The sequence below is a fragment of the Eutrema salsugineum genome, unplaced genomic scaffold (assembly GCF_000478725.1).
Source record: "Eutrema salsugineum unplaced genomic scaffold, Eutsalg1_0 scaffold_23, whole genome shotgun sequence".
NCBI classification, from domain to species: Eukaryota; Viridiplantae; Streptophyta; class Magnoliopsida; order Brassicales; family Brassicaceae; genus Eutrema; species Eutrema salsugineum.
In genome coordinates, this window is record NW_006256805.1 from 657,602 (window position 1) to 668,241 (window position 10,640).

The 10,640-nt window shown below is 37.2% G+C and overlaps 1 pseudogene; it reads right to left on the bottom strand.

Annotated features, from left to right (window-relative positions):
• Window positions 1-6,815: 6,815 nt before the first annotated feature.
• Window positions 6,816-10,544, bottom strand: LOC112086113 (annotated as a pseudogene).
• Between the last annotated feature and the right edge of the window lie 96 nt (window positions 10,545-10,640).

A 10,640-nucleotide genomic window follows, 5' to 3' on the forward strand; every position in this document is an offset into this window, starting at 1 on the left:
TCGCATTCGATGATGTCTGGAAGCAAGGCTGTCTTCAAGTCTTCTTTAGATACAGCAAGGAGACTAAGGAGAACATCTCTACATATTTCAGAAGAGCCAAGTATCTATCTTTTCCTAGATCATCACTTGATGCAGCTGTTTACAGGATCCATCTCAAAGATCCCCAAGAAGCCAGTGATTACACAAACAAGATCATCAAAGAAGCACTTGAAGAGTTCAACCAAGTAGTTCAGACCCTGCCAGAAGGAATTTTGTTTGCCAAAGCATGTAGAGACTACATGATAGGCCACTTCTTTTGTGACAGCAAGGAATCAATCCAAGAGATGAAAGACTTGTATACACACGCCCAAGAAGGTAGACCAGTTCGAACTCTGCACAAAGTTCAAGACAAAGGTCAATTTCTTATCTCTTGTGACATTAGAGGTGAAAGATTCCTCAATATTCTTTGTGATTCTGGAGCTCGCATTAACATGATGTCTAAAGCAACTGCTTTGAGACTTGGTATTAAGCACATCTCAAGTACCAGGACAAAGATTAGCTTAGCAGATGATTCAAGTGAAACACCAAGAGGGATAGCCCGAGACATTCCTCTAAGGATTGGGGATTGCATTGCACCTGTCGATTTATACATAGTGAAGACCAAAGATGACTCTTATCCAATTATTCTTGGATGGCCTTTCTTAGCAACTGCTGGAGCCATATGGATTGGCCCAACAGGCGAGTTTCCTTTGCCAATATCGACAAGGACATCTTCTATGAAGCTACACCACTTAAAAGCAAAAGAGGAGAGCAAATAGCCCATGCATTTGAACCAGAAGAACTCTGAAGTGATGAAGAACCTGCAAGACAGAACAGGAGGATTTCAAAAAGGACTTGTCTTAGGACAAGATCCTATTTGAACTAAGTCTTTTTCTTTGCAAAGTCTAGCTAAAGACTATAAATCAAAGCGCTTGATGGGAGGCAACCCATTTTAGGTACTTATTTGTTTTTGTTTAAGCTTTCTTTTCTATTAAAAGTTTTGTTTTTCTTATTCTAGACAGGCCTTAGTATGCCATATATAAAAAAAAAAAATAGAAGAAAAAGAGAAGGAGCTGACCGCGGCCAAAAGAGGTTCGGCCGCGGCCAGCCTGAGTTTTACCGTGGCCGCGACGTCCTCAACCGCGGCCGGCACGTGCCCTACCGCGGCCTCGAAGCTCCGACCCGCGACCAGCACATCCGGCCACCTTGGTCACTTCCATCCACCCTTGGCCACCTCCATTTCAACCTTGGCCACTCTCACCACCACCACTACCTTGTTCAAACCAGTTTTGGATCCCTAGCATCCAAGTTTGATCAAGCATCACCACCACCAGGTAAGTTTTCTTTTCCTTAATTTTTTTTTTAAATCTTTCACATACTCTATTCCTCATCGTTGCCTAATTTATTTCACACTAGAGGCAGTGTGATTCAAGTATGGGGGAGGATTTCATCCCTTTCTAACCACTTTTTCTTTCATGAGCCATTGCTTTCTGCATTTTCTTTAAATTTTTTCAAATTTTTTGATTTTTATTAAAACCTTTTCAAAGTCTTTTGAGTTTCAAAAAGTGTTTTCAAAGGTCAAAAACATTTTGAGGGAATAATGACAAAATCGATGATGATAACCAACCTGTTTGCTTCTACACCAATCACTCATAAAAGCTCTTTCAAGGTTTAGTACTAGACTAGATGGTAGCTAGAGTACTTACACTACTAAATCTCACCAGAGGACTTCTATTCATGAAGATCTTTTCTGCCAGGATATACTAGCTCATTTTACTTGGACTTAATCTTGACATTTAAATTTCTCATCATTGGTTTTAAGAAGGCATCATGATATACATCTAGGACATCTTTTCCTTATTGATACCACTCTTTGTTGTCCTAGATGGCCAGTTCATCTTTAGCTTGTACCACACCCTTAACCCAAACCTTTATGTTCAAACCTCATGCATTCTCTCTTAAGTTTATATCGACAGATATGTGCAAAAACGCCGGAGAGGGAGGAACAACATAGTTTTCAGTCACTCAAGAGAAAGACTAAAACAGACCAGAAGGGAGTGTGCCAGAAATCTTTTGATGCCTCAGAAAAACTCATTCTTAAAGGCAATTTTCGTGTTGCCTAAGACTCCAAGTCAAAAGACAGTTTTCCCTTTCGAAAAAAAAACGAAAAAGGAGAAAAAGAAAGAAAGGAAAGGAAACTAAAAGCGTAAAGAATCTTAGAAGCCGAAATCATTTGAGCCAAGGCAATAGGTATTAACTTAAGGAGTTATGGATTCACAACCTGGACAAAAATCTAAGTCTGGGGGAACTATAAGGAGAACCTGAAGAAAGGAGATCAGAAATCTCAAAGCAAGAAGAGTGTCACTGAAACTGTGGGGGCATTTATCAGTTCCATCCTCTCTTGCTGTTTTGCATAATATCATGTCTCTCTAGAAAAAGGTAACCTTAAACACATCAGTCTTACCATTAAAAAGCCTTTTTGATACCTAACCTTGAATGCCTTGTTTAATGTCTTTTTGATGAGAACCACTGAAACCTTTAATGAATATTAAGAGCTAGTTGACTGGAAGTTAGTTCTAAGTGTGTGGATTTTCGCATGACGGATTAACGGACTAGTTATGTTTGTATTTTGGTGAGAATTTTCTAGACTTGATCTGATTGATGCATTGTCTATAATTAAGGTCTAGAAGTATGGTTGCTGATATTTTTGAGTTCCCTCGCATTTTTGTTGAATGATATTTTTCCAGATTAGATCTTGTTTTGTTTGAGGACAAACAAAGTCTTAAGTCTGGGGGAGTTGATAACACCTGATTTTGACCACTTTTCACAATTGATTTCAAATGTTTTTTCAAAGGTTTTACTTAGTTTTAGGAACTTTTATTATGATTTCCATGTATTTGTAGTTTCAAGGCTCTTTTCAGGAAACTTACGGAATATGATGGCAAAATAGAAGAAATCGACATTTTTAGCTCAGAGTCAGACCGTCAGAAGTTTAGCCTCAAATAAAGACTTTCTCACCGTCCGATCTAGCTCAACTTTGGAGACAATCAAGAGGAGACAACTAGCTTTCCATAGCACTTTACATCACAAAGATCTAACGGTGCAATCAAAATATACATGGAGAACAAGTTGACCTAGTTCACCAGTCCCGGAAGACTCTCACCCGCGGCAAAAGCATGTTTTACCTGTCCTGGAAGACTCTCACCCCCGGTGGACCTGAGGACGAGTCACAAGGCCCAACATCAAAGCCCACTTCGCCATTCCTCTTCAGAGAAGCCCTAAATGAGACCTGAAAGACTTTAGGACCTATAAATACATTGTTTAGCAGTCCTAAACGGCAGTGTGCTCCTGTAATGAGATTTTGAGCCACCAAACTTTGTTTTTCTAGGGTTAGGCGATGGGGATTCTTCCCCAGATCCATTGTTCTTCCTCCTTTTTATCTTATTAACTTTTCTGTTTCATTCTTTTGCATTCTTCTAGGTCTTTTATCATTCATTGCATCATGTAGATTAGTCCCAGAGAGTCAAGTTGTTTGAAAATATCGACAAGCATATATATCGATTAGGATTTCTATTGTTCTTAGCCATATTCTGGATCTCATCTCTTCTAAGTCATTCGTAAAGCATGAGAGTAGATTCATGACCTATTCTCTGAGCCTAGGATCGATCAGAGCCACGAGAGTGTTGTATCAGATCATCCGTACCTAGCTTCAGAAGAACATAGTCGCTATAGGAGTCGAAAGCTACCTATAAAGAAGATATGAGCAGACGAACTCAGTGTCCAATGCATGATCTTAAGTTTAGCATGAGAACGAGAGTTAATTGCTAGATCTAAGAGATTAGTTGATTAAGGTAACGACAGTTGGTTAATCATACATGTGTCTATTCTAGTTCCATGTAGATTCCCAGAAACAGATGAAGATAAATCACCCGGAAGCTAATTGGAAATGCCACCATACATCAATTAGAGTAAACCGGAGAAGTCTAAATCGCCACCTATGAGTTTAAGAGTCTCTAGTTTGAGTCGATATGTTTTAGATGTTCTTTTAACAATTCATCATGCATTGCATCTCTTGTGAATATTAGATTAGGTTTAGTTTAGGATCTTAACTAAAAACCCCATATCTTTTATTGGTTTATGAGTTTGCTTACTTCCCAGTTTGTTGTTTCTTGCAGATTAGACATCCTCCCTGTGGATCGACACCCTAAGTCCTACAACGTACATTTGTGCACTTGCAGACACTAGGGTTTTATAAATTTAAAACTTTTGGAGGACCAACGGGCTTGTTAAAAAACAACCCTAGGCCCGCAAGCCCATCACTGATCCCGCAAAGGTAGCTTCTATTCAGTCTTGGCCAACACCAAATACAGTAACATATGTGCACAGCTTTCATGGTTTAGCGTCTTTTTACAGACGTTTAGTTCCCCAGTTCAGCAGCTTGATGTCGCCTATTACAGATTGCACCAAGTCGTCGCCATTTTTTTGGTCACCCGATGCTGTGCAAGCCTTTGAATTAATCAAGACCAAACTCTCTTCTGCTCCGGTCCTTGTCCTTCCGAATTTCTCTGTTGCTTTTGAGTTACATTGCGACGTGTCCAAGCTCGGCATAGGGGCGGTTTTGAGTCAGTTGGGAAAACCAGTTGCGTTTTTCGACGAGAAGATTGCTGGTTCGAGAGGTCGATATAGTACGTATGATGTGGAATTATACGTTATTGTCCAGGTAGTTAAACATTGGAGAAATTATTTGTTTCATCAGGTATTTGTTCTCTATACTGATCATGATGCGTTAAAACATATGGGTTCCCAGGATAAGATTTCAGCACGTCACACTTCTTGGTTTGCTTACCTTCAGCAATTTACTTTCGTGATTAAGCACAAGGCAGAACTTAAACAAAGTTGTGGATGCGTTAAGCCGTCGTCATTCTCTCTTGGCGACATTACATGTTTTGGTGCCAGGCTTTGGAGTTCTCATCGATTTGTACCCTTCCGACCCATTCTGTGGTAACATTTGGCGCGATGCTACCTAAGATGTGAGCTCCGATTACTTCATCATGGATGGTTTCCTTTTTTGTGGTAACCGGCTAGGTATTCCGGAATGTAGCCTTCGTCTTCAGCTGATTCGTGAGATTCATGGAGAAGGCCATGTGGGGAGAGACCGCATGTTACAGCTCATCTCTACGTCTTATTTTTGGCTTACGTTACATCGGGATGTTGAGCGGTTCGTCCTTCGCTGTGGGGTTTGTCAAAATTCCAAGGGTCATGCTACAAACGCAGGTTTATACTTACCTTTACGTATTCCTATGCAACCATGGACTGATATAAGCATGGATTTCATACTTGGTTTACCGCAAACGTAACAGGGACATGACTCTATTTTTGTCGTTGTTGATCGTTTCTCGAAGATAGCCCACTTTATACCTTGCAAGGAGACAACTGATGCGGTACAGGTTGCTATCTTTTTTTTCGAGAGATTTATAGACTTCATGGATATTAGTTCGGTTTATCACCCTCAAACGGATGGACAAACGGAAGTCACTAATCGTGCACTAGGTGATTTGCTTCATTGCTTGATGGGTGATAACATTCGTCCGTGGGATAAAGTTCTGTGTCAGGCTGAGTTTGCGCATAATCATGCTCTCAATCGCAGCACAGGATACAGTCCTTTTCGAGTTTTTTATGGTATCATTCCTCGAGCACCAGTTGATTTGTCATTGGCACCTGATCGCACTCGTTTTCATGCTCGGGCTTGTGATGTTGTGGAGGACTTTACTGCGTTACATGACAAGGTGAAAGAGAATTTAAAACGTTCCACAGTGAAATATAAAGCAGCAGTTGATAGTCATCGCAGGGATCTTCAATTCGAAGTTGTTGATTTGGTTTGGGCGGTTTTGATTAAGGACAGGTTTTCGTCTGGTGATTACAATAAGCTTAAAGCTCGTAAGATCGGTCCTTTGAAGGTTCTTGAGAAGATTAATAACAATGTTTACCGTCTTCGCCTTCCCCCTCATATGCATACTGCGGACATCTTTAACGTCAAACACTTGGTTCCTTATTTGCCTGATGACACCACTACAAATTCGAGGTCGGATTTTTCTTCACCCCGGGCGACCTGATGCAGCATAACATTGCTTCTTTTACTTAAGTTTTACGCAACTTTTTTGCTGGTTTTATTATTTCCTTTTTTATTTTATAACTTAATGAGACTAGGGTTTGGTGTTAGCGTCTCATCTCTTATTATAAATAGGTTAGCTATTTCATCTTTGTATGGTAGCTTTTGATTTAATAAATTTTTAAGAGAGTATCTCTTTTAGAAATTGACTTCGCCTTTGAATTCTCAGAAATAACTCAATTCTGAATCGTCTCTAGGTTCTCTAATCTCAGGATGATCATCGATACTTGGAGTTTAAGCTATCCGTTGCTTCATTAGTTTTCCTTTTGGTGAGAATAGTGTCTCTGATATTGCTATCTAAGAACCGGAAAATAGCGGCCGGAGAAGAAGAGATTTCATTGTGCAATCTCTGATTCCTCTCTCTCCATAAACATTATATTGCTGAGTGAGCAACAAGTCTTCAGAGATGCCTTGGCTGAGGGAACTCTGTCGAATCTGTTTCTCTGTTTTTTCACCACCCTCTTTCCTTCTATAATATTTTCTTTTTAAACCCAAAGAATCATCACAAAAGAACTTCTAAATAAATTGCATCCATGTAACAAAAAAGAATTCAAAACATTTACTAATTAACCACCAACCCCCTCTCTCTGTATAAATTTATTAAAAAATAAAAAGACAAAATCTAAGATTAAGAAAGACTACCTACCAAATCTCCTTCACCCACGTTTACCAATTGGTCATAGTCATCTCCTTTTAGACACACTCTTGTCTCTTGCACATGTGTTGTCATCATCATGAGAAGATCACCTTGCTGCGAGAAAGCGTACACAAACAGAGGAGCATGGACCACAGAAGACGATCATCGTCTTATTGATTCCATCCGCTAATCACAGTGAAGGCTCTTGGCATTCCCTCCCAAAATCCGCCAGTCCGTTTTCAAATTGTTTTTCTTTTTTTTTTTATAACCGGAATGCATCTTGCTATACTTGTCCACATTGTCTTTACCCAAACAAACCCTAATAGTTCTAAGAGAAATACAAAAATACAACATATGAAATGGTGAAGAACATATGAAAGCCTACACCTATATCAACCGAAAGACAACCTCACTATGTTTCCATCTACTCTTTACCAATAAGAGGATAACGACTTCACATTTGGTAGAGCCCCTTGGGATTTTGAGGAGTTCCTTCACGTTGTCATCTTTTGTTGAAGAAGAATCAAAACACAGAGTGAGTTTCTTGAGGATAATCGAATTCTTGATCAATCAAAACACAGAGTGAGCTTCTCTATTTTCACTATCTTTTTACTCCTTGCTAAATTTTTTCGTTTGATAAAATTCTGGATTCGTGTTGTGGTTTTTGAATTGATGTCGTTATTTTTTCTCCATATCTGGAACCTGGAACTTTTTTTTTATGTTTTCCGTCTTTATATGCGCAGAGATAATTGATTTTCTTGTCTTGATTTGTTTTTCGTATTGATAACTTCTGACTAATTCATTTTTTTTTGTTCAATTTATATGGTCACATACATATCAAAAACTAGAGTCAAGATCACAAATATTGATAAAATATTTTTTACATTTTATTATATCATTTATACTCTTTTCAAGTTATTATGTATTTTGAATTTTCTTTCCAGAATTAAAACTATTTTTTTTTGAATTTACTGATTTTTATTTTATCACACAACAATAATAACAACATCAGGATTTATGACCAACTAAAACACCAAAATCACTAATATAATCATTAATTATGATGTACTTACAAAATATTTGTAACTATGAAACTATGAGTGACTTAAGTTTAGTCACAAATTCATAATAATATTTGAGACTATATATTTTGTAGCAGTTACGTTATGAATATATATATATAGTGACAGAAATTTCCTATCTTCAAGTTATAATATTATGCATAAATAGTAACGTTTTTATGACTAAGAAATTTCTGTCACGATTTTCATAAAATCGTCACAAAATTGTTACATAACAATTAATCATAATTTTTTGTAACAATATTTACTTTTTTTAGTGTGAGAAAGTATCTTATTAGCTTTATTTCAACAAACTCTTGGATCGGATCTTTGAAATCAACAAACTCGAGAGATAATAACAAACAGTCAGGCACATATGAAAAGCTGATTTCATTTATTTCCCCATAACAATCACTGCATGCCTGATGAATAAAAAGAGGGTTAAAATGAATTAGAAAGATACAAAGAATCTTCATAGAGATTGAAAAAACTCATAGAGTTCAGCAGAACATCACCACGGTGAGGGATTTCAAGTTCGGGCAGCTATCAAGAAAGGTTGGTAACCATATCAAATAGGATACTAGAGTGACATGCTGGCGGGGCACATTACCAAACTGAGGCAGCGATTGAAATTTCGAGTATTGGTAGAAGAGCTAGAATCAGACAGGAAAACAATAAGGGTCAGAAAATTTCATGATAGAAAATTGTACATGTCTAATACTGGAATTTACATATGTATGATAGGAGAGCTAAGAATTTGAAAGTCTACACAAGACAAAGGTTGAAGAATTAAGAGGGAAAATGAAGCTGTGAACCTCAAGTGTATCTCACGGGCGTGTGGAGGAGGGTGAGAATATTCACATTAGTATAAATAGATTAATCAGGTTTAGAGGAGGATTATGTTGATTGTGTGTTTTAATGAAGTGATATGAGCTTATTATCCTTTCTGTTACATTTGTCATGAGAGTGTAAAGAAAGAGATAAGAGGTACGCATTCTTTATAAACGATTTATATTCCTATCAATGTACTTCGAAAGTTTCTTTCGATATATATTGTCATATCAGTGACGGTTGAAAATCTTAGGGAGAAAACTGAGGAGACTTTTTCTCTCTAATGAAACGTTTGCTTTATCCATAATTATATAACTTGAGACTGGGATCCATATTGGCTATTATAAAGCTTTGTAGTAAGATTTTTTTGGATCGAATGCTCAAAAAGCATAGTTGAGGAGCATCAATCACAACTCCTGAACCACGAACATACCAATTTTTACTTATAGTGAGGCTCCTCAATGACCTAGAGAGCACGGAAAGACTTTTGTATCCGAATTAAGCTCTCCCCTAATCTCTAACTCCTTTAGGACATGGCAGGATGAGACAAGTCTCTCAAAAGTGGCCTCATTGGAAAATCTGATAAACCCTAAATGCATAGTCTTTAGGCAAGGAAACAAACTTGGCATTAGCCAAAGCAACCAGACAAAGTTTTAAGGATACCAGTTTCTCACAGACAGGGCCGGTCCTAGGCTAAAGTTCATGAAGCAAGGATTTTAGGGCAGCTCAGAAATCAATATTTTTTTGGCAGCAAAAAAATTCCACAATTGTTTTTCTAAAAATGTGTATTGAACTTTGTCCCATATTGACCAAGTCAAAAATATGGAAAGGAAAAGTTGCATTATAAATAAGAGTCATTATCCACTTTTTATTCTCATAGAAAATGTAGGCTTATTATTGAGCTTGATTATAATTCAACAATTTTTTAAAAAAATAGATTTCAGGCTTAAAAAACGATTTCAGACTAAAAAAAATTTGATTTTAGGTTAAAAAAAAAATCAGTTTTGGACAGAAAAATATATGACATAAATTTTTTTTTTCCAATTAATGGCATCATTTTTAACGTACGCTTTAGGCGTCATATGACTTTGGGCCGGTCTTGCTCACAGGTATAAAGACTTGGTGGGGAGGATCTCATAAGCCTCTTGTAATGAACACAAAACAAACAGATCTTGCGTACATTGTCTTCAATTCCAGTATCAATACATAACTTGAGTTTTTCTATGCATGAAGCCCTATTCGAATCAAAAATCCTATCACCAAAACTCACAAATGTAAATCTGGGAATTCTTTGGTGTTCCAAACAAAGAACACAAAGCCAGAGGCTCCTCCATCTGGTGTATATGAGAAAGTATCTGATAGTTCAAAGGATCAGGTTATTCGCTAATCCTATCTTTCCTCAAGCCTTTGAAATGAGTCTGTTTCAAAATCTCTCTATCAACCATTTGTTAACTTTTTGTAGAAACTCTTCTGCATAACAACAAACTTGAAAACAGAACTTTCAGAGAGACTATTTTGGAGAAGCGTAGAAGATATAAAAACATATAGCTTACAATCAACGTAATCAACATTTTTTGGGAAATTGAGTCAAACAAAGAATGCTAGAATAATAATCTCACACATATATCCCAAAAAACAAAATAGCTCAAACGCAGCAAAACAGATGAAGAATACACAAAACTACGAAGAGAATAGCTCAATAATGAAGAAAAATTGATAGTCAACAACAAGAACTATACTTCATCACGTGGCTACACATGCAAACTAAATTAATATATATCTAACTACATGAACTATATGATGGAAAATTGGATTTTTCCGACCTCATCTTTCCGAAAATGTTAAACTTATGCTTAAACAAATTTTTTGGCCTAAACATACTTAATCGTTAAAAAAAATGAATTTCAGTCTTAATGTATGTTTT